Raw genomic sequence first — 24,389 nt, 5'->3', positions numbered from 1 at the left:
AACACCAACCGTATTGTGATGACTGCTCAGTACCTCTAACAGTAAGGCATTTGCTGACCGAATGCCCCAATTATAACAACTTGCGGAATAGATATTTGTTTGAGGCTCGAGGTGAGGGTGGCAGGTTCATCCTTGCCAAGATTCTTGGAAATGATGTGTCCTACCATGCAAGTGGCATTTTTAGATTTATTTCAGAAGCAGGTCTTCTGAAAAATATTTAACTTTTATTACATTCAACTTTTATGATTTTAATTGAATACTCTTTTATTTTTTATTTTATTTTATCTTTTATTTTTGTATACATAAATTAAATGTTACCGGCGTCAATGACCTCAGATGTCAGGATGCCTGAAAACTTTAAATCAATCAATCAATCAACAGACCTGCTGACCTGCCGTCACCGTTCCTGGCAGCTGATACGCTTTTTGTGCCAACTAAACCTGTCTTTCTTAGTCAGGCACCGGTCCCTTCTGGGCAACAAGGGCATGTGCACCATCACGCGCACACGTCCCTTACGCCATGCTAAGCATGCGCGCCAACGATCACCTGACCTCACTGAGATAGCGCACAGGCGCTCACCTGCTGAGGTTCCTGAGATAGCGCACAGGCGCTCACCTGCTGAGGTTCCTGAGATAGCGCACAGGCGCTCACCTGCTACTGTTCCTGGCGCGCTCACCTGCTCGCCAGCGCGCTACTGTGCGCCTTCAACCTACTGCGTGCCATGCGCGCCAACGCTCGCCAACGCGCCAGCGCTCTCTTGCGCGTCAGCGCTCTCCAACGTGGCAATGATCTCCTGCGCGCCCACAATTTTAGGATCTGGGTGTGGTAGAGAAGTCTAAGACTTCTCTTACTCATCAGCGCTCGCCAACACGCCCTGCGCGCCCACGCCCATCCTCTACAGCAGCTACACACCGCCAGCCTGACGTGCGCCCACAAGAGGCACCCCAACGAACACTGATTCTGACTGCGTGCCCGCGCGCAAGGGATATCTCTCCTGCGCGCGCACGCCCTACAGCATCTTTTCGGGGGCGCGATCTCTCGCGCGCACACCCACGAGTCCTCTGATACTGCGTGCCCGCGTGCGCGCACGAGCGCACAATCAGCCTCCTGCGCATGCTTCTGCGCGCCATTGCTCGCTTGCGCGCCCCCTCACAATCGCCCTCGCACGCGTGCGCATCTGCAGTCCAGCACGCGCCATCAGTCTCCCACGCGCGACCCCGGGTATTCCCCAGCGCGCTCCCCCTCATGTGAGGCTGCAGGACAACGCACGGCAAGGTCGCCATCGCCACACCCCCCTCACCAGGCAAGTGCAGAACAGTGCTCTCGCCTTTGGGGGGGAAGGTTCCAGAAAGGTCCAGGGACATTTCTTCTTCCTTTTCTTTACAGGCGAACCCCCCACGGAAACTCCTCCCAGGGATTGGCCGATCCCTGTCCCTCCAGAGGGAGGGTATGACAGTGCAGCTGTTAGCCAGCAGCCTTGGTTTGGGTACTAGTCGGAGCAGTTACGCAGGCCTTCAAGCCTGTTCTCTGAATTGGGCCACAAATCCTTGGCTGCATCTACCCCCCTGAAGAGAAAAAGAGGAGTTTCGGACGCGGTGACTTCTCCGAGGACTAAGCTGTCTCCTCGTAATCCTTTGAGGCAGGCCCCCTCCCCCCCCCCAGACTTTTTCTCCCTCCCTGTCGGACAAGGACTTCCCGTCCTCAGGGGAATCACGTGAGGTGAGACGTTCCCCCATCGCACCAATGGGGGAAACCCCACCTCGCGCTGGAAAGTCTTCTCTGGTAGGGGCGGAGAAGAGCCTACCTCCGTTGTTGTTGGAGTCCTGCATCCTTCCCAGGAGGGAGTCAAAGGACTCTAAAACAGTACTGAAATCATTGTCAAGACTTAGAGTGGAGCCAGCCAGTCACTCGGAGAACGTCCGAGATTCTCCCCAAGAAGAGCCTTTGGGGACAGGAGACTTCGCTGCGAGTCCATCCGGAGGAGAGCTACAGGAGTCAGAACATGCATTTTGGTAATTTCTGACCCTTATGAGGACTCTCAATGGGTTTGCTGACCCAGAGATTCCCCCTCGAGAGGGCAAAGACACGGTCTTGGACCTAGTATTTGGGACTCAAAAACCCTCTAAGGCCAGTGCGGCTCTTCCCTGGTCTCAAGGGGTCAAGAGTACCAGGGACAAGATCGCGGTCCAGCCCTCTGAGCTAGCCGCCTCCCAGCCAATCCAGTGCCGGCAACAAGCTTCTCCCACCTCTTCGTGTTCAGCAGAGGAGGTACTTCGAGATCTTAGAGGAGCCTTGTTTAGCTCTTCCCCTTCACCATTCTTTGGAAGAGCTTACCAGGGAAGTCCCTCTTGAGAGACTCTCCAACCGGCAGGTCTTATTCTCAGCGACTGAGATCCTTAATCAGGAGAAGGTTGCGAAGTGTGCTATACAGGCCACTTCGTGGCTTGACATCTGGTTAGGGACCTTAGGTATCCTGATACGTTCGAAGGATTTCTCCAAAGAACGTACCAGGAAAGCTATGGAGACCTTCCTACTGTCAGGCACTCACACGATCGAGTTTCTGGCCCACCAAGTCTCGAACTTGTGGGCGAACACCATCCTGAAACGTCGGGATGCGGTGGCTGAAAGGTTCCATCAAAAAGTCCCTAGCACCGAGATAAGCAGGCTCAGACATTCTTCCATGGAGGGAACGAATCTGTTTAAGCCTAAAGACGTGGAGCATGCTGCTGAGAGGTGGAGGAAGACCCATCAAGACCCCCTCCTACATAGGGCTTTGACATCCAAGCCCTATAAGCCTCCAGCACCCCATCAGCCCCGTCCTACCAAGACTACAAAACCGACAACGGCAGTGAAGACAGTGGTGTCTAAGCCCTTTCCTGTCAAGGATAGGAAAGGCAAGAAGTCCTCCAGGGGAGGGAAAAATCCTAGAGGGAGCAGCCAAGGCCACAAACGCTAGGATTGGCAGTCCCCCTGTATGTCCACCAGTGGGGGGATGCCTACAAAGTTGCGCAGATAGGTGGCAGCAACTCGGGGCCGATTCCTGGACAATTTCCGTAATCAATCAGGGATATCGCATCCCGTTCACAACATCTCTACCTCCCCTGACGACGAATCCAGTGTCATTGAGCTCCCTTGCCATGGAATCAGCAAGTCCAGACCTTGTTGAAGAAGGGAACTCTCCAAGAGGTCCTCGACGGGTCCCCAGGCTTCTTCAGTCGACTCTTTCTTGTAAAGAAGGCGTCTGGAGGTTGGAGACCAGTCATCGACCTCTTGTCTCTGAGCAAGTTTATCAAATAAACTCTGTTCAGCATGGAGACCGCAGACACGGTCAGACTCACAGTGAGACCGAAGGCTTCCTGTGTACACTGGATCTGAAGGACGCTTACTTCCAGATCCCAGTCCATCCGTCTTCAAGGAAGTACTTAAGATTCAGCCTAGACAACAAGGAGTACCAGTTCAAGGTGCTGTGTTTCGGTCTCTCCACAGCACCACAGGTTTTCACTAGTGTTTTCACCCTGATATCATTGTTGGCACACAGGATCGGCATCCGTCTCCTCCGTTATCTGGACGACTGGCTGATCCTAGGAGACTCGGAGTCATCCCTTCTTCAACACTGAGACAAACTTCTGGGACTTTGCCAGGATCTGGGGATCTTGGTAAATCTCGAGAAGTCCTCTCTGCTTCCCACTCAAAGACCTAGGCATGATTATAGACACCAATCTCCACAAAGCCTTCCCATCAGGTGACAGGATAGTAAGTCTGAGGAAGGTCGCAAGCCCTTCTATCAGACGAGAAGAGTTTCCAGCCCAATCGTGGTTACGTCTCCTCGGTCACCTCTCATCTTTGGCTCATCTAGTTCCCAACGGCCACCTCAGGATGAGATCCCTCCAGTGGCGACTCAAGTCCCGGTGGAATCAAGGTTACAATTCCCCGGACGTCATGATCCATATGGGACCGGCGGAACGGACGGACCTCCAGTGGTGGGTGACAGACGAGAACCTACGAAGAGGGGTGGATCTTCTTGTCCTCCCCCCGGATTTGATGCTGTTTTCGGACGTCTCAAAGAAGCGGGTGGGGGGGGGGGCCCCACGTTCTACACCACAGGACCTCAGGCCTGTGGTCAGAATCAGAAAAGTGCCTCCATATAAATCTTCTAGAGATGAAATCCGTTTTCTTGGCCCTTCAACAGTTCCAACAATACCTGGCGGGTCACTCTGTGGTGGTGATGAGCGACAACACAACAGTAGTGGCTTACATCAACAAGCAAGGAGGTACCTTTTCGAAGCAGCTATCCCATCTTGCATTAGAGATACTGAGATGGACTGAAGTCCACTCGATTCCGCTATGGGCACGTTTCATGCCAGGGAAGAGGAATGTGCTGGCCGACAATCTGAGCAGAGCGTCTCAGATAGGGAGTACCGAGTGGTCTTTGGATCATCTAGTAGCCAACAGAGTCCTGACTTTGTGGGGTTCCCCGACTGTGGATCTGTTCGCAACAGCATTGAATTTCAAGCTCCCGCTATACTGCTCCCCAGTCCCAGATCCAAAGGCGCTCTGGCAAGATGCCTTCCAACAACGGTGGGACAACATCGACGTGTATGCCTTTCCCCCGTTCTGTCTGATGAGGAGGGTGCTCAATAAGACCAGAATATCAGTCAATCTTTCAATGACCCTCATAGCTCCGCTATGGCATCACGCGGAATGGTTTCCGGACCTTTTGCAACTCCTAACGGAACTTTTGAGAGAACTCCCTCCGCGACACGATCTACTCAAACAACCACATGCCAACATCTTCCACAAAGACTTCACGCCTGGAGACTATCCAGCATCTCCTCGCTGAGAGAGGATTTTCACAAGAAGTTGCGATCAGGATGTCTGGACATCTGCGAAAATCATCCGCATCTGTCTACCAGGCAAAGTGGAAAGTCTTCTGTGGTTGGTATCGTGGAAGGGGTTTCTCTCCACTCGATGCCACTATAGCGGAGTTCCTCGTGTATTTGCGGGATAAATGCGCCTTTCAGTCTCGGCGGTGAAAGGCTATCGCTCAGCCTTAAGTCTAGCCTTCAGGCTCAAAGGAATGGACATTTCTTCCTTGCTGGAACCTTCCCTACTCATACAAAGTTATGAACTTGCCTGCCCTCAGTCGTAAGTGAGACCTCCTCCATGGAACGTGGTTCGAGTTCTCAGGTCTCTTAAGAGACCTCCCTATGAACCATTACGCCAGGTTTCAGATCGTCACTTAACTTGGAAGACGGTGTTCCTACTAGCTTTGGCTTCGGTCAAGCGAGTCAGTGAACTTCATGGTCTCTCATTCAAGGGGATGCGGGAAGGTAATGTTCAAATTCATCCCTGAATTTATTGCTAAGACTCAGAATCCGGAGGTGGCGGACCCTCGGTTCGACTCCTTCCAGATTTCGAGTCTCCTTACTGTGCCCAGTAAGGAGCTTGAGGCTGTATCTCAAAAGAACGGTGGCATTCCATCCTCTGGTGCAAGCATTGTTCATTAGCACTGGGAGGACTAAGAGGAGGGTCACCAAGAACACCATCTCGGCATGGATTCGTAGGGTGATCCCTCTGTCCCTGAATCCAGACCCTCCTCCGTCACGTCGCCCTAGAGCACATGATGTCAGGGGCGTAGCTACATCCCTGGCCTTCAAGAAGAATTTCTGTGATGCAGGTTCTTCAGGCTGAGGTGTGAAAGCGTCAGAAGACCTTCACAGCCCACTACCTGCTAGACGTAACCCACAGGAGGCTCGATACATTCTCTATCAGCCCTGTGGTGGCTGCACAACAGCTGGTTTAAAACCTCAGGCTCCTTATTGGACAAGTAGCAGAAGGTTGAGGGCATTGTTACCCAGTCGTAGCCTGCATGAATGAAAAGGTTTGTCTGGCCCTTATTCTTTACTTCATCTTCCCCTCTCCTGGGGAAAGCAGCATCCTGGGTTCTCTGTACAGCTGACCTCAAACCACTACAGGTGAACCATGTTTCCTTGTGTTCCTAGTATTAAGCTAATACTGTCACGTCCCCATACCCTGACGAGGTGGTATTGGGAGAGTCCTAGCCTAAAGTTTCCATCTAAAGGACTACAGGTCAACTTCGTAGGACAAGTCACACTTTATTAGACCTTCCCACACAGCTTGCGTAGGCCGCACTCCTTACGTAACAAGGTTCTAGCGAGGTGCAGGGACTCCTTATTGTTGAGTACTGACACACTCAAATAATGAGCCCCCGGGCAAAGCCAAAAGCCAGTACTGGCTGGGACGTTCCACCCTTCCTAATGGGTGAGTCACCCCTATTAAATAGCATGGTTTGTATGTCAGTTCCGGGTCAAATGAGAAATTCGCAGATAATTTGTATTTTTCCTAACTATATAAACCTTAGCTATTTAATCAAACTTGCCTGCCAGCCCTATCCCCTTGAAGTCCTACCTCCAAGCTAAGTGAGCTCAAGCACAGGTGTGTGAGGGTGGGGGGGGGGGGGTGTTAGCAAGCTACCCTCCCCTACCCCCCCCCCCCCCACTAACTAGCGGTGTGGTAGTAAACCCTCGTTAAAATTCTAATGGCTCGTCATTTCAGCTACGCCGAAAGCAATACCCCTATTAAATAGCTAAGGTTTGTATAGTTAGGAAGAAAACAAATTATCTACGAATTTGTCATATTCTGTTGAAAAATTTAGTATTACATGTACATGTATTTCATACCATTAATGGGTTTGCTATTTTTGCTAGTAAAGCAAGGCTAATGGGATAGAAAAACTATCAGGAAGGAATTTAAATAGTGGATAACGCAATTGTTACTGCTCATTAACAAACAGTAAGATTGAACTACAGTGAAACCAGACAATGGTTGAAATCCTAAGTCCAAATAATTTCATAGTAAAGTCTTATGCATTTAGATTAATGTACAGTTACTGTTGAAACCTGCTTAAGTGATTTTATCAGTAAATTTTTTTTTATAATTAAAGAGTTAGTGTTGAAAACTGTTCAATTGCTCTCATCAATAGAAAGTGTCTTTATACATGGTAAAATTGATGTAAATCAATTACAGTACTGTACTGCTTTATAGTCCATATTATACAATTGTCACTAGCAGCTTTGTGCAATTTAACTATGACATGAGTTTGATGGCTTTGACTGCATTTTACAGTACAGAATTTGTAACTAGTAAGCATTATTAAAGAAACCAAATGTCCTCTATTACTAGAGTAAACTAAATGTCTTGGTTTTCATTTTTTTTCTCTAAATGCTGTACCATTGAAGTAATGATTCCAAGCATGGCATATCTATTGAATTATGGTCTATATACAATACTGTAGTACTGTTAGTGTATTACATATTACTGGGTAATCATATAGCATAATATGCAGTGATTTCCCATTCTTTATTATATTCCTTATATGAAATACAGTAATCTATAAAGAAGATTATTAAAAATTCGCTGCTAATTGGATGATGATGAAAATAATTTCTCAAAATGGTTTCTTTGAATCTGGAAGCATTAGATGGACTGTACAATCAGTGCACATTGTTCTTATAATGCATATACAGTATTCTAAAGTAACCAATACTGGTTCTTACTAAGAAATTACAATGATTTTCTTCTTAACTTATTACAAAGATTGCCTAATTTAATGTCATATTTAGATACAATACAAATAATTAATTTAATTCGTAAATATATTTTATCAACAATTTTGTTATGATTGTTGTAATTCTTCTCTCTTCTTCTAGAATATAACTTCAAATAAAATTCAGGAGGACCAAAGTTTTCATTACGAAGATTTTTTCAAAGAATTAACATACCGGTAATGCTGCAGGTATTTTTGTCTCGATACGACCACCACCCAAGACCAAATACTGTACTTAATGTTAATGTAAAAAAAAGTGGATATTATTGGTAAGCAGAATTCAGTTTTCTTATCCAGGTATTTTGCTGATTGTTACTCTCTCTCTCTCTCTCTCTCTCTCTCTCTCTCTCTCTCTCTCTCTCTCTCTCTCTCTCTCTCTCTCTCTCTCTCTCTCATAAATATATATATATATATATATATATATATATATATATATATATATATATATATATATATATATATATATATATATATATATATATATATATATATATATATGTACAGTAATACCTTGAGATCCGAGCAACCCAACATACGAGAAAATTGAGATACGAGGAGAGTTCCGAGCAAATTTTTATTCTGAGATACGAGGAAAAATTTGAGATTCGTGGTACAGTAGTTCCCTATGCGGCCGCCAGGTGGCCACATGTGCAAGAGGCTGCTCACTAGGACAGCATCACTCGGTCTTTCCCGTCAGATCTCCGTCGCTTAAAGTTATCTCCAAGCATCGGCCGTATTGTTTGCTTTTATTACATGTTTTTTTTCGTGAATCAGAGCATAATTCATTAAATAAGCAATGGGTCCAAAGCAAGCGAGTACATACAAGGGTAGTGAGAAGAAAAAGCGTATGATGACAATGGAGATGAAGCATGAAATAATCGCAAGACATGAGAGTGGCATAAGAGTGACTTGAGCTGGCGCCCATTACGAGAGGAGTACATCAACCATATGTACCATCTTCAAGCAGAAGGATGCTATAGAGAGTTCCAAGCCTTCCAAAGGATTAACCATCCTTTCCAAGCTGCGTAGTGATATTCATGACGAGATGGAGAGGCTTCTTTTGATCTGGATAAAGGAGAAACAGTTGGCGGGAGATAGTGTGACCGAGACAATCATATGTGAGAAGGCCAGTCGAATCTATGATGACTTGAAAGGGAAGCAAGCAGCCGAGAAAGGCGAGACTTCGACGCCAGCGGAAACCTTCAAAGCCAGTCGTGGCTGGCTGGATAATTTCAAGAAATGGACTGGGATACACTCTGTTGTGAGGCATGGGGAATCAGCAAGTTCCGATGCGAATTCCGCGGCAGACTTCGTCACAACCTTTGCCTCTGTTATCGCCAACATGGCTTCATCCCCCAACAAGTCTTCAACTGCAATGAAACTGGCCTTTTCTGGAAGAAGATGCCCAGGAGGACTTTCATCACGACAGAGGAGAAGAGACTACCGGACCATAAATCCATGAAGGACCGGTTAACTCTACCCTTATGTGCCAATGCCAGCGGTGACTGTAAGGTAAAGCCACTGCTGGTGTACCACTCTGAAAACCCATCTGCTTTTAAGAGCCAAAGGATCTTGAAAGGAAAACTGCAAGTGATGTGGCGCGCTAATGCTAAGGCTTGGGTTTCCTGTCATTTCTTCACAGAATGGGTTAATCTGTGCTTTGGTTCAGCAGTAATGCCGCTGGTCAACCTCTTGGTCTCGAAGAGGACATTTTTGATGAATTCAGGTTCATCAAGGTCCTTTATCTCCTGCCCAACATCACGCCACTCCTCCAGCCCATAGACCAACAAGTTCTTTCCAACTTTAAAAAACTGTACACGAAGCATTTATTCAAGAAATGCTTCGATATCACAGACTACACCAATCTCACCCTTTGGGAATTTTGGAAGGGACATTTCAACATCGTGCATTGTTTGAAAATTATTGACAATGCATCCAGGGTGTCACAAGTCGAACTCTTAATTCAGCGTGGAAGAAATTATGGCCAGCTTCCGTTGCTGAGAGGGACTTTGAAGGGTTCGATACGACAGACCCTGATGACCCCAAACCTGTTGTGATGGATGAAATTGTGTCTCTTGGAAAGTCCATGGGGCTGGAGGTAGACGAGGAAGACGTGAACAACCTTGTCAAAGAGCATCAGGAAGAGCTCACGACACCGGAATTGATCGAACTCCAGGTGATGCAACATTTGGAGGTGTTGCAGGAGCTCAGTAGGGAGAGGGAGGTGGAAGACGAGGCCCGCCTTTCTATGACAGACATCAAAGACATGTTAGTGAAGTGGCAGGAGTTTTCTAATTTTATGGAAAAGAGGCACCCGTACAAGATGGCGAGTGGCCATGCGTTAGCCTTGTGTGACGACACTTGCGTTCGTCATTTTCGCAATACTTTGAAGTGGAGACAAAAGCAAACATGCCTAGATAGGTTCCTTTTAAAAAGGCCGTCAAAAAGTGCAGGTGAAAGCGAGGCAAAAAGAGCCAAGTCAGAAGAAGAAGAAAAGTAAGAAAATGAAAATGAAAACAAAATGTGGAATTAAGTTTAACATTTTATTTTTAAGTGTGTGTACAGTAGGCTAATTTCATTTAAGTTAAATTTAAAGTTGAATTTCATTCAAGTTGAATTTAAAGTAAGGTTATGTTACATAGTGTTACAAAAGTGTTGCATACCAAATGTGTTGCCGTTAAGTCACTCTCCTCCCTGTCCTCTACTCCTCCTCCTCCGCACACACCGCCGTTAGCCGCTACCATCTGTCTCGAAGGTAAGAAGTCCATAATAATTTTACATTGTTCCGTAACCGAAACACAAACCACGCTATTTACATAGGGGGTATTACTTTCGGCGTAGCTGAAATGGCAAGCCATTAGATTTTTAACGAGGGTTAACTGACTCTCTTCGCTTTTGGCTCGGACGATGAATGGATGTCTCTGTTCCTGTCCTCACATGGCAGCCATTTATTGTTTTGTCTTTACTTAATTACTTACTTTTCTTTACTCATATATATATGTAAACATATTTTTATGTTTATGTATATATTTTAGTATAGAAATCAGTAAGTTTCCTTTTCAGTGTTCGTGCTGTGTGTGTGTGTGTACGATATCACCGTGTGGCCGCCGGCAGTCAGGCCACTACGATGTAATTTCATAGACCACGATCTCTTCCTTTGTCCTTCGGTCGCCTCCTTCCACGGGCGCCGTGGGGAGTCATCATCGCTGGACTTATTATTCTGTTTTCCGCTACTCCTCTTTTCCTACGGGGAAGGTGGGGTTCAGCGTAGGAATGCGAGAGTGTAGTTTGACTACGGTCTCTCTCTCTCTCTCTGAAGGTCGTTCACCTTTTACTACGTTTTCTACATACTACGATAGCTCCTCCGTTCGGGTGGAGTTGCTGCGCAGTACTTTTTATCTCAATTATTTTTTTTATTATTAAATCTAATTGTATTTGTTAACTTTTCAGCTTTTTAGAATGGGGTGTTTCGTTCTTACTTTTAGTGAACATTCTTTAATGAATTGCATAGTTATAACTGTTATAATTCAGTTTTTGTTACAGTTCTCACCCTTCCCCTTTCCCGTGAGTGTAAGTGGTGTTGGGGCTCTTGCCTGTTATGTAATTCTTGTGTTCTTTTCCCTCGGGTTTCCTCTTCAGAGTCTTCCCGGGGGAATGAATGTTAACTAATTACTTTATATTTTCACAGTTAACGATCTGTTTTCCGTTTGCCTAATGTGACAACGAAGCAGAGCTGTCTTTTTGGGACTCGGGGAGTCGGCTGTTGCTGCCTCCTCTATAGGACTTCGTCAGGGGCGTGTCTCCTTCTCCTGGAAGTTCTCCCGAGACACCGGACAGCTCTTCAGTTCATCTTAGAACACGCAGGAGGTTCGCCTCCTTGGATGGGTAACTTCCCTTCCGAGGGAGGTTCACTGCCCAGGTTTGAGTTTCTTTCTCTTTCGGGGGAACTTTTCTTACCTTTAATAATTATGATATGTTCCTGGTCCTCCGGCGGTTTTGCTCTTGGTGCTGAGCAACCGCTTTTGTAACCTTGCTCAAGGGGCTGAGCGGTTACTTCTCGGACCATAATTTTTGTGCAACTATGCTCTTGGTGCTGAGTGGCCTCACCTGCAGCTACGCTCAAGGGGCTGAGCAGCTGCAGGAGCGCCTCTTCGGAGGTTGGCTCCTAGGTCACTGGCTGACCCTTCAGCCCTTGGGCTCCATCTTCAGTCTCTTCTACGAAGTTTTCCTCTCTCGTTCGCGAAAGAGGACACTCATAGAGACTCCTCTTCGGAGGACTCCTCCTGCTGTTGTTGCTAAAGGCTTAGTCCCCTTGGGGGAGGCCAGCTGAGCCAACACACATCTGCGCTCCCTTTTCTAATGTGTGCAGTGCGCGCCAACACTCACCCTCGTGCCCACGATCTTTGGATCTAGGCACAGGCAAGGAGATTGTTCCTTCTTTTTACACCCTCGTTCGCCTTCTCACCAGCGCACTTCTGCGCGCCCTTTCCTGATGTGCGCAAGGCGCACCAGCGTACTCCACGAGCTTCCAGGTGTGGGTGGAACCGAAAGAGATGATTCCTTCACCTCCTCGCCGACGATCTACTGTGCTCTCGATTTGAACGAGTCTCTGAGCGCCCTCGCGCCCACGAGAAGTCTTCTGTACTCGCCCACGAGCATTTGCTATTATGCGCAACCTCACCATCTGGTTCTGCCCCTCGCTGATATCTTCTGGCCGAGCAACCATGCTCCATCGATCTCCGACGCGCCAGCGATCTCCTAGCGATCGGGTGCGATTCTTCGCCTGCCCGCTAGCGTTTTCAACGCCCCAAAGCGCCCAGGCTTCAGATCGCCGTACGCGGCCACGCTTTGGCTCTCCTGTACGCGATCGCTCGCAAACGCGCCATTGCTCGCCAACGCGCCATTGCTCGCCAACGCGCCATCGTTCGCCAACGCGCCATCGCGACATCGCTCGCCAACGCGCCATCGCGCCATCGCTCGCCGACGCACCATCTCCCGCAAAGAACCATTGCTCGCCATTCGCGCCATCGCTCACTTACCCATTTTCGGTCTTCCGACTGTGCCCGCGTGCCCTCACGCGCATGCGCACACATGTTCACCCGCGCGCGAACCAACGATTGTACCATTGCGCGAGCGCCAAGGGCGATTTCGACCGCGATTCCCATCGGGTTTTTGCAACACGGGCAACCTGCCGAGTTTTTCTGGAGCGCATACTTTCAGATCATCATAGTCACGATCTTCACCTCGTAAGCGCAGAGCATGACATGTACAAAAGCAAGAAGAATCTTCAGAAGATTCTGGGTAACATTCTTCTCCCTCTTCAGGCAGGCCCCATCATCCCTCTCCTCAGGATCGCCCGATCCCCTTCCCTCCAACGGTGGCTGCTGACACTGCCTCTGTCAGTCGTCAACAGAGGGAATACTTTGAGATCATGGGGTAGCCTGATTTAGCTCTTCCTCTCCACCATTCCGTGCAACGGACCTTCCGGGGGTTTTTGCCTCGAGAAACTCTCCGCCGGGCAGGTGACACTTTCGACTTCGGGAATCTTGAACCAGGAGGAAGCCGCAAAGGGTGCCAGGCAGGCCACCTCGTGGCTGATCGTCGAGCTTGAGTCTCTGGCCATCCGGTCGCGACCCGAGGTTTTATACAAGGAAGCTCCGGGAAGGTTATGGAACTTTTCTCCTCGGACACGTGCACCTTCGTTTCCCGACACCAAGCGTCGAACTTGGGGACAAACTCGATGTTGAACCATTGAGATGCAGTGACCGAGAGGTTTTCTCTCGTAGGTCCCTACTGTGGATACCGGTAAACCCAGACTCTCTTCCATCCTTGGAAGGGGCTTGTTTCAGCCCAAGGACAAGCGACTGAGAGGTGGAGAGAATCGTATCACGATTCACTCCTCCAAGGTGCTTATATCCAGTCCCTACAAGCCTCCAGCGTCTCAACTTCAACAGCCTCGTTCAGCCGAGGACATCAGAACCGGCACGGGCAGCTAGACAAGGTGTCTATGCAGCTTCCCCCATTCTGTCGGTGACGAAGGGCGAGGAGCCCTCCTGGGAAGGCAATAATCCTAGAGGGGGCGGCCTAGGCCGCAAACGCTAGGATTGGCAGCCCCTACTTGCATCCCCCAGTGGGGGCGGATGCCTGGATTTGCGCCCTTCAAGTGGCAGCAACTCTGGGCCGATTCCTGAACGATCTCCATGATCAGCCAGGGATTTCATGTCCCGTTTCGTAGCATCTCTACCTCCCCTGTCAGCGAATCCAGTGTCGCTGAGCCCTTATGCCATGGGATCGGCAAAGGGGCTAGCCCTTCGGGCAGAGGGCGAGACCATGCTCTAGAAGGATGCTCTCCAAGGTTGTCGGCGGCTCCCCCCCAAGGTTCTTCAAACGACTCTTTCTTGTAAGAAGCGCCTGAAGGCTGGAGACCCGCCATCGTCCTCTTAGCCCTGAACAAGTTTGTCGTACAAACTTCGGTCAGTATGATACAACAGATTCGATCAGACTTGTAGGGAAACCACAAGACTTCACATGCATACTGGATCCGAGAGACAGGTACTTCCAGATCCTAATCCATCCGTCTTTACAGGAAGTACTTCGAATTCAGCCTAGGCAACAGATATACCAGTTCAAGGTGCGGTGCTTCGATCTTTCCACAGCTCCACAGGCATTCACCAGGAAGATCATCCCGAACCCTCATCTCCACACAGGAGCGGCATCCGCCTCCTTCGCTTTCTGGATGACTGGCTACCCCGGCAGTTTCGGTATCGACCCTTCTTCAATGCCAAGACAAGCCTCTAGAACTTTTCCAGTATCTAAGGATCATGGTAAATCTCGAGAAGTTTTCTCTGTTTCCATCGCAACAACTTGGATATCTAGGCTTAATTTTAGTCTCCAAGCTTCGTTAAGCCTTCCCATCAGATGACAGGATAGCAAGGCGGAGGAGAGTAGGAGAACCTTTCCTCAGGCGAGGAGAATCTCCAGCCCTTTTCTGGTTACGCCTCCTAGGTCACCTTTCTCCTTGACCCCTCTAGTCCTAAACACTCACCTCAGGATGAGTCTCCTGCTTTGGTGACTCAAGTCCCGGTGGAATCAAGACTACGATTCCCCAGACACTCTGGTCCTATGGGACCTGCCGAACGAGGGATCCTGCAATGGTGGTTGACCTACGAAGCCTTTGCTAGAGAGTGGATCTTCTCGTCCCTCCTCCGCATTTGATGCTGTCCTTGGACGAGTTAAAGAAGGGGGGGGGGCACGTTCTGAACCAAAGGATCTCAAGCCTATGGCCAGAACTAGAAGGGTACCTCCACATCAATTGGCTAGGGATGAAGGCCATATTCTGGCCGTCAACAGTTCCAACAGGCCCCGGCGAGTCATTCCGTGAGCGACAACACCAGGGTAGTTGCTTATTTCATCAAGCGGGGAGGTACATTTTCATAACAGTCCTCCCATCCTACAGTAGAGATACTGAGATGAGCCGAAGTCCACTCAATACCACTATCGGCTCGCTTCATTCCGGACAAGGAATGTGCTCTCCGACAGTCGGAACAGAGCATCGCAGATAGAGAGTACCGAGTGGTCTTTGGAACCCCCAGTAGCCAGCAAGCTCGGACCTTGTGGTCCTGTTCGCGACGACATTGAATTTCAAGCTATATCTGTACTTCTCCCCAGCCCCGGACCCCAAGGCACCCTGCCGAGATGTCTTCCCACATCAGTGGGACAACATCGACGTCTACGCCTTGCCACCGTTGGGTCTGAGGGGAAGGGGGGCTCAACAAGACCAGAATATCGGTCAACCTGTCGATGACTCTGATTGCTCCGTTACGGCATCATGCAGAGTGGTTTCCGAACCTTCTGCATCCTTTGATGGAACTCCCGAGAGAGCTTCCCCCACGACAAGAGCTAAAGCAACCACACCACTACATCTACCACAAGCCATAGCTCCGCTTCTGCTCCATGCCTGGAGTCCATCCAGCATCTCCCCACAGAGAGAGGCGTTCCGCGACAGGTCGCGGAGCTGATGTCTTGACACCTGTGAAGTCATCCGCTGGGGTCCACCAGGTGAGGTGGAGAGTCTTCTGTGGTTGGTGTCGTGGGAGAGGTATCTCTCCCCTCGATGCCACTATTCCAGCGTTAACGGAGTTATTGTCCATCTGCGGGAGGAATTACACCTTTTGCTCTCGGCGGTAAAGCCTATCGCTCAGCCTCAAGCCTGGCCTTCAGGCTCTAAGGTTAGACAAGTCCTCCTCGCTGGATCTTTCTTCGCTCATACGAAGCTACGAACTAACTTGCAACCAGTCGGAAGTGAGACCTCCTCCATAGAACATGACTCGGGTTCTTAGGGAACTTAAGGCTTCTCCCTGTGAACCATTACGCTAGTCATCTGACAGGAACCTGACTTGGAAGACTGTGCTCCGGCTCGCTCTGGCTTTGGCCAAGCGTATCAGCGTACTTCATGGTCTCTCGTACGACTTCGCCCATTCAAGAAGATAGGGAGAGGTAACGTTCGGGTTCGTCCCTGAGTCTGTTACTAGACTCAAGATCTTGTGACCCAAACCTTTGGTTCAACTCCTTCAGGATTTCGAGTCTCTGTTCTGTAACAGATGACCCAGGCCTTCTCCTACTATGCCCAGCAAGGAGTCGGAGGTGTTATCTTAAAGAACAGCTGCAGTTCGTCCTCACGTGCAGCCCTGTTTGGGAGCACAGGAAGGACGAGGAGGAGGGTCACCAAGAATACCTTTGCAGCCTGGATTCTAGGACCATCCATCTCGCCCTGAATCCAGACCCTCCTCCGTCGTGTAGCCTTAGAGCACACGATGTCAGAAGCATCGCAACGTCTCTGGTCTTCAAGAAGACTACTCTGTGACGCAGGTGCTACAAACTGGAGTCTGGAAGTGTCGGACGACCTTCACAGCCCACTAGTGACCTGCAGGACGTGACCCACAGGAGCCTTGATACGTTTTTCTATCGGCCTGTGGTGGCTAAACAACAGCTGGTCTAACCTCAAGCTCCTTAATGGACAAGTAGCAGAAGGTTGGGGGCATTGTTACCAGGTGTCAGACTGCATGATTGAAAGAGGTATGTCTGGCCCTTACTTCTTTCTTCATCCTCCCCTCTCTTGGGGAAAGCAGCATCCTAGGTTCTCTGCATAGCTGACCTCAAACCTCTGCCGGTAAACCATGCTTTCTTGTGTTCCTAGTATTAAAATGATACTGTCGCGTCCCCCATACCCTGACGAGGTGGTATTGGGAAAGTCCTAGTCCAGAATTCCATCTAAAGGTCTTCAGGTCGACTGCCTAGGATAAGTCACGCTTTTTCCCTCCACACACAAGCTTATGTAGTCCGCACACTCCTTGCCGAGCAAGGAACTTGCGAGGTGCAGGGACTCTTTTTCTTGAAGTGCTGCTCACTCGGATTCTGAGCCCCCGGGTAAAGTCAAAGCCAGTATGGCTGGGGACTTTCCACTCTTCCTAAGGGGTAAATCACCCTATGTAAATAGCGTGGTTTGTATTTTGGTTACGAAACAAATGACAAATTCGGAGATAATTTGTATTTTTCCTAACCATACAAACCTTAGCTATTTACACATATTTGCCCGCCAGCCCTGTCCCCCAAGTCAAGTACTACCTCTAAGCGAAGTGAGTCGGTTCACCAGTGTGTGAGGGGGGAGGGGTAGCTAGTTACCCCTCCCTTACCCCTGCTAACTAGCGCGGGGGTAGTTGACCCTCGTTAAGAATCTAATGGCTCGCCATTTCAGCTACGCCGAAAGTAATACCCCCTATGTAAATAGCTAAGGTTTGTATGGTTAGGAAAAATATAAATTATCTCCGAATTTGTCATTTTCAAAACCAGTTCATAGCCATTTGTTATTTTGTTAGCATAGGATGTTGATTACAACCACTAAAAACATGTTTTTCCCTTTGTAATATACTGTTTTTAGGGTTTTTTCTCAGAGGGTGGGAACGGATTAATTTGTTTTTAGTTATTTTATATGGAAGGGATTAAACTCGTACCTCAAGGTATTACTGTATATATATATATATATATATATATATATATATATATATATATATATATATATATATATATATATATATATATATATATATATATATATATATATAACGGATATGCTGAGTCGCATAGCATAAATAAATAATTTAATTCATTTGAAATTATAAGTAAAGTAAAAGACCTTGCATAGGTTTTTAATTTTTTGGGGGCAGAGGCAAACTAGTTATAAACCTCCATCTTCCATGCTAGAGTCACTCCCCTTTTCCCCATTCATCACTCCTCTGTGTAGCATAAGTTAAGTGTTTTAAGTAACACCTTGTTTTTGCTCAAGGTATTTAATCAAATATTCATACTTTCTTTGGAGAATCATTCCTTTGTGACGGAAGACTGTAATGTGTTTTGCTTCTATAGTGGTTTAACCCTTAAGTGGTTCCTGAAAATTAGAATATTTATGCGATACCTGAAATAATATTCCACAAAAACTTTGATAATCTAGGATGCAAAATGAAAATTTCTTTCACAACACTGACTTGACAAAATGTATTTCATCAAATATTTTTTATCAAAAATGCTGTCCCCTTAAATTCTACTCAATGCTTTTGTATCCTTTTATCACCTTGGATGCTTCAGTATACTGTACTGCCTCCTTTTATCACCTTGGATGCTTCAGTATACTGTACTGCCTCCTTTTATATGTTGTCTCTTTGAGATGGGATCAACCTTAAGTGATGGTGAGTAACATTTGCATCAAATATTAAAAATTTTATGTCCACCCTGTTTCATTGTGTTGCCTACACCTTTCTCAGTCTTGCCTGCGCCCTCTATCTCTTGCTTGCCTGCACCTTCTATCTCTTGCTTGCCGACACCCTCTTTCTCTGTCTTGCCTGCATCCTCTTTCTGAGTCTGGCCTACAAACTCTCTCAGTCTTGCCTGAACCCTCTTTCTCAGTCTTGCCTGCACCTTCTTTCTCAGTCTTGCCTGCACCTTCTCTCTCTGTCTTGCCAGCATCCTCTTTCTCTGTCTTTCCTGTATCCTCTTTCTCTGTCTTGCCGGCATCCTATTTTTCAGCCAGGTAGGCACCCTCTTTCTCAGTCTTGCCTGCATACTTTCTCTGTGTTGGCTGACACCCTCCTTCTCTCTGTTGTCTCCACCCTCTTTATCTGTCTTGCTTGCACCCTCTTTCTCTTTCTTGTCCACACCCTCTTTCTCTGTCTTGCCTGCAGCCTCTTTCTCTGTCTTGTCTGCAGCCTCTTTCTCTGTCTTGCCAGCACCCTCTTTCTCTGTCTTGCTTGCACCCTCTTTTTCTCTGTTGTCTGCACCCTTTTTCTATGCCTTGCCTGCACCCTCCTTTTCTGTCTTTTCTACACCCTTTTTCTCTTTCTTGTCCACACCCTATTTCTCTTGTCTTGTTTGCACCTTCTTTCTCTGTCTTGCCTGCACCCTCTTTCTCTGTTTTGCTAGCACCCTCTTTCTCTATCTTGAAAGCACCCTCTTTCTCTATCATGACTGCACATGCTTTCTGTCTTGCCTGCACCCTCTTTCTCTGTCTTGACTGCACCCGACTGCACCCTCTTTTCTTTGTATTGCCTGCACCATCTTTCTCAGTTTTGCTTCACCCTCTTTCTCAGTCTTGCTTCCACCCTCTTTCTCTGTGTTGCTTGAACCCTCTTTCTCTGTTGTCTGCACCCCTTTTATGTCTTGCTTGCACCCTCTTTATCTGTCTTTTCAAAGCCCTCTTTCTTTTTCTTGTCCACACCCTCTTTCTCTGTCTTGCCTGCACCCTCTCTCTCTGTCTTGCTTGCACCCTCTTTCTCTGTCTTGAAAGCACCCTCTTTCTGTCTCGTCTGCACCCTCTTTCTCTGTCTTGCCTGCACCCTCATTCTTTGTCTTGACTGCACCCTTTTTTCTTTGTGTTGCCTGCACCATCTTTCTCGGTCTTGCTTGCACCCTCTTTCTCTGTCTTGTCTGCACCCTCTTTCCCAGTCTTGTCTAAACCCTCTTTCTCTGTCTTGCTTGCACCATCTTTCTCTGTCTTGCTTGCACCTCCTTTCTTTGTATTGCTTGCACCTATTTTCTCAGTTTTGCTTCACCCTCTTTCTCGGTCTTGCTTGCACCCTCTTTCTCTGTCTGTCTTGCACCGTCTTCTCTGTCTTCCCTGCATCCTCGTTCTCTGTCGTGATTGCACCCTCTTTCTTTGTATTGTTTGCACCTATTTTCTCCGTTTTGCTTCACCCACTTTCTCGGTCTTGCTTGCACCCTCTTTCTCTGTCTTGCTTGAACATTCTTTCTTTGTCATGACTGCCCCCTCTTATTTCGTGACTGCACCCTCTTTTTTTGTATCGCTTGCACTTATTTTCTTAGTTTTGCTTCACCCTCTTTCTCGGTCTTACTTGCACCCTCTTTCTCGGTCTTGTTTTCACCCTCTTTCTCGGTCTTGTTTTCACCCTCTTTCTCTGTCTTGCTTGAACCTTCTTTCTCTGTCATGACTACACCATATTTTTCTGTCTTGCTTGCACCCTCTTTCTCTGTCTTGCTCGCACCCACTTTCTCGGTCTTGCCTACACCCTCTTTCTCTTTCTTGCTTGAACCTTCTTTCTCTGTCATGACTGCATCCTATTTCTTTGTCATGACTGCACCCTCTTTCTCTCTCTGTCTTGACTGCACTCTCCTTCTCTGTGTTTTCTGCATTTACTTTATATTGCTTACACCTTCTTCCTCTATCTTGCCTGCACCCTCTTTTGCTGTCTTTTCTGCACCCTCTTTCTCTTTCTTTTCCACACCCTCTTTCTCTGTCTTCCTGCACCCTCTTTCTCTGTGTTGCCTACGCCCTCTTTCTCTGTCTTGCCTGCACCCTCTTTCTCTTTTTGCCCACGCGCTCTTTCTCTGTCTTTATCTGCACCCTCTTACTTTTATGTTGCCTGCACCTTGTTAATTAGTTTTACCTGCACCCCCTTTCTCTGCCTTGCCTGCAGCCTCTTTGTCTTGCCCAGAGCCTCTTTCTCTGCCTTGCCTGCGCCCCCTTTCTCTGTCTTGCCTGCGCCTCCTCTCTCTGTCTTGTCCGCAACCTCTTTCTCTGTCTTTCCTGCACTTTTTCTCTTTCTTCCCTGCACCTTTTTTCCCTCTCTTGACTGCACCCTCTTTCTCTGTCTTGCCTGCACCCTCTTTCTCTGTCTTGCCTACACCCTTTTTCTCTGTCTTGCCTGCAGTCTCTTTCTCTGTGTTGGTTGCACCCTCTTTCTCTGTCTTCCTTGCACCCTATTTATCTGTCGTCTCAGCACCGCATTTCTCTGTGTTGCCTTCACTTTCTTTCTCAGTTCTGCCTGCACTCCCTTTGTCTGTCTTGCCTGCACCCTCTTTCTCTGTCTTGCCTGCATCCTCTTTCTCTGTCTTGCCTATACCCTCTTTCTCTGTCTTGCCTGCAGTCTCTTTCTCTGTGTTGGTTGCACCCTCTTTCACTGTCTTCCCTGCACCTTATTTATTTGTCGTCTCAGCACCACATTTCTCTGTGTTGCCTGCACCTTTCTCAGTTCTGCCTGCACTCCCTTTGTCTGTGTTGCCTGTACCCTCTTTATCTGTGTTGCCTACACCCTCTTTCTCTGTGTTGCCTGCACCCTCTTTCTCTGTCTTGCCTACACCCTCTTTCTCTGTCTTGCCTGCAGTCTCTTTCTCTGTGTTGGTTGCACCCTCTTTCTCTGTCTTCCCTGCACCCTATTTATCTGTCGTCTCAGCACCACATGTCTCTGTGCTGCCTGCACCTTTCTCAGTTCTGCCTGCACTCCCTTTGTCTGTGTTGACTGCACCCTCTTTATCTGTGTTGCCTACACCCTCTTTCTCTGTGTTGCCTGCACCCTCTTTCTCTGTCTTGCCTACACCCCTTTCTCTGTCTTATCTGCACCCTCTTTCTTTATGTTGTCTGCATCCCTTTTCTCTCTGTTGCCTGCAACCTCTTTCTCCGTCTTACCTACACCCTCTTTCTCCGTCTTGCTTGCACCCTCTTTCTCAATTGTGCTTGCACCCTCTTGCTCTGTCTTGCCTGTACCCTCTTTGTGTTGCGTGCATCTCTTTTTCTCTGTTGCCTGCACCCTCTTTCTCTATGTTGCCTGCACCTTCTTTCTCTGTCTTTCTTGCACCTTCTTTTTTTTTGTCTTCATTGTACCCTCTTTCTCTTTTTTTGGCCTCAGGCACACTTTCTCTTTCTTGCCTGCATCCTCTTTCCTTGTGTTGTTTGCACCTTTTTTATCAGTTTTGCCTGCACCCTCTTTCTCTCTGTGGCTTGCACCATCTTTCTCTGCGTTGCCTGCACCATCTTTCTCTGCGTTGCCTGCACCTTCTTTCTCTGCATTGCCTGCACCTTCCCTCTTTCTCTGTCTTGCCTACACTGCCTTTCTCATTACTACCTGCACCTTCTTTCTCTATTTTACCTGCACCCTCTATCCCTGTCTTGATTGCGCCCTCTCTATCCATGTTTTATGCCCCCCCCCCCTTTTTTTTTTTTTTGGTTTTGCCTTCACCCCCTTCCTCTGTGTTGCTTGCACCCTCTTTCTCTGTCTTGCCTACACCCTCTTTCTCTGTCTTGTCTGATCCCTCTCTCTCTCTGTCTTGTCTACACCCTCTTTCTCTGTCTTGCCTACACCTTTCTCTGTCATGCCTACACCCCCTTTCTCTGTCTTGCCTGCACCCTCTTTCTGTCTTGCCTACATCCTCTCTCTCATTTTTCACATCCTTTTGATCTGTCTTGCCCCCACCCTCTTTCTGTCTTGTCAGCACCCTCTTTCTCTGTCTTTCCCACACCCTCTTTCTCTATCATGCCTACGCCATTTTTCTCTGTGTTTCCCACGTCCTTTTTCTCTGTCTTACCCGCAACCTCTTTCTCTGTCTTGCTCAGACCCTCTTTCTCTGTCTTGTCTCCACCTTCTTTCTCTGTCTTGACCATACCCTCTTTCTCTATCTTGTCTCCACCCTCTTTCTCTGTCTTGCTCACATTCTCTTTCTCTGTCTTGCCCATACCCTCCTTTACTGTCTTGACCATACCCTCTTTCTCTGCCTTGTCTCCATTCTCTTTCTCTGTTTTGTCTGCGCCTTCTTTTTCTGTCTTATCTCCACCCTCTTTCACCGTCTATTCCACACCCTCTTTCTCTTTCTTTCCCACGCCTTCTTTCTCTGTCATGCCCACACCTTCTTGTCTCCATCCTCTCTTTATCTTTCCCGCACTTTCTTTCTGTCTTGTCTGCACCCTCTTTGCCTGTCGTGTCTCCACCTTCTTTGTCTGTCTTGTCTCCACCCTCTTTCTCTGTCTTGCCCGAAATCTCTTTCTGTCTTGCCCGCACCCTCTTTCTCTGTCTTGCCCCCATCCTCTCTCTATCTTGCCCCCATCCTCTCTCTATCTTGCCTGCACTCTCTTTCTCTGTCTTGCCTGCACCCTCTTTCTCTGTCTTGTCTCCATCCTTTCTCTATCTTTCCCGCACTCTCTTTCTGTCTTGTCTCCACCCTCTTTCTCTGTCGTGTCTCCACCCTCTTTGTCTTATCTCCTGCCTCTCTATCTTGCCTGCACTCTCTATTTCTGTCTTTTCTTCACCCTCTTTCTCTCAGTCTTGTTTCCACCTTTTTTGTCTATCTTGTCCCCACCCTTTTTTATTTCATGCCTGCATCCTCTTTATCTGTCATGTCTCCATCCACCTTTTCTGTCTTGTCCGCACCTTTTTTGTCTGTCTTGTCTCCACCCTCTTTCTCTCTCTTGCCCAAACTCTCTTTCTGTCTTGCCCACATCCTCTTTCTCTGTCTTTCCTACACCCTCTTGCTCTGTCTTGTCTCCACCCTTTTTCTTCGTCTAGCCCACGCTCTCTTTGTCTTATCTCCACCTTTTTTACTCTTTCTTGCCCGCACCCTCTTTCTCTGCCATGTTTCCATCCTCTTCCTCTGTCTTGGCCGCACCTTCTTTCTCTGTTTTGTCTCCACCTTCTTTCACTGTCTTTCCCCCACCCTCTTTCTCTGTCTTGTCTTCACCCTCTTTCTCTGTCTTGCCTTCACCCTCTTTCTCTGTCTTGCCCACATTCACTTTGTCTAATCACCACCCTTTTTCTCTGTCTTGCCTGCATCCTCTTTCTCTGCCACGTTTCCATCCTCTCTCTCTGTCTGACCCGCATCCTCTTACTCTGTCTTGTCTCCGCCCTCTTTCTCTGTCTTGCCCACACCTTCTTTCTGTCTTGTCTCCACCCTCTTTCTTGGTCTTGCCCACACCCCTTTTCTCTGTCTAGTTTCCATCCTCTCTCTGTCTTGCCCACCCCCTCTTTGTCTTGTCTCCACCCGCTTTCTCTGTCTTGCCTTCACCCACTTTTTCTGTCTTACCTACATCCTATTTCTCTGTGTTTCCCCACCCTCTTGCTCTGTCTTGTCTCCACCCTCTTTCTCTTTCTTGCCCACACTATTTATGTCTTATCTCCAATCTTTTTCACTGTCTTGCCCACACACACTTTCTCTGTCGTATCTCCACCCTCGTTCTCTGTCTTGCCAGCACCCTTTTTATCTGAATTACCAACCCCTTCTCTCTCTTTCTTATGTCCATCCTCTTTCACTGTCTTTCCCACATCCTCTTCGCTGTCTTGCCCGCATCCTCTTTCTCTGCCTTGTTTCCATCCCTCTCTCTGTCTTGCCCGCATCCTCCTTCTCTATCTGGTCTCCACCTTCATTATCTGTCTTGCCCACACCTCTCTGTCTTGTCTCCACCCTCTCTGTCTTGCCCACACTTTCTTTG

At 47.9% G+C, this 24,389-nt stretch overlaps 1 long non-coding RNA gene across 1 annotated transcript in view; it reads left to right on the top strand.

The window, feature by feature from the left end:
* The window catches only part of LOC137650014 (uncharacterized), a 467,050-nt gene that overhangs the window by 424,870 nt on the left and 17,791 nt on the right, over positions 1-24,389 (top strand). Inside the window, exon 3 of the long non-coding RNA XR_011045901.1 lies at positions 7,731-7,896. This is a non-coding gene — a long non-coding RNA (uncharacterized lncRNA). The remainder of the gene's footprint in view (positions 1-7,730; positions 7,897-24,389) is intronic.

Source organism: Palaemon carinicauda, chromosome 11 (genome assembly GCF_036898095.1).
Source record: "Palaemon carinicauda isolate YSFRI2023 chromosome 11, ASM3689809v2, whole genome shotgun sequence".
Lineage (NCBI taxonomy): Eukaryota > Metazoa > Arthropoda > Malacostraca > Decapoda > Palaemonidae > Palaemon > Palaemon carinicauda.
This window is presented reverse-complemented; position numbering and strand designations above follow the sequence as displayed.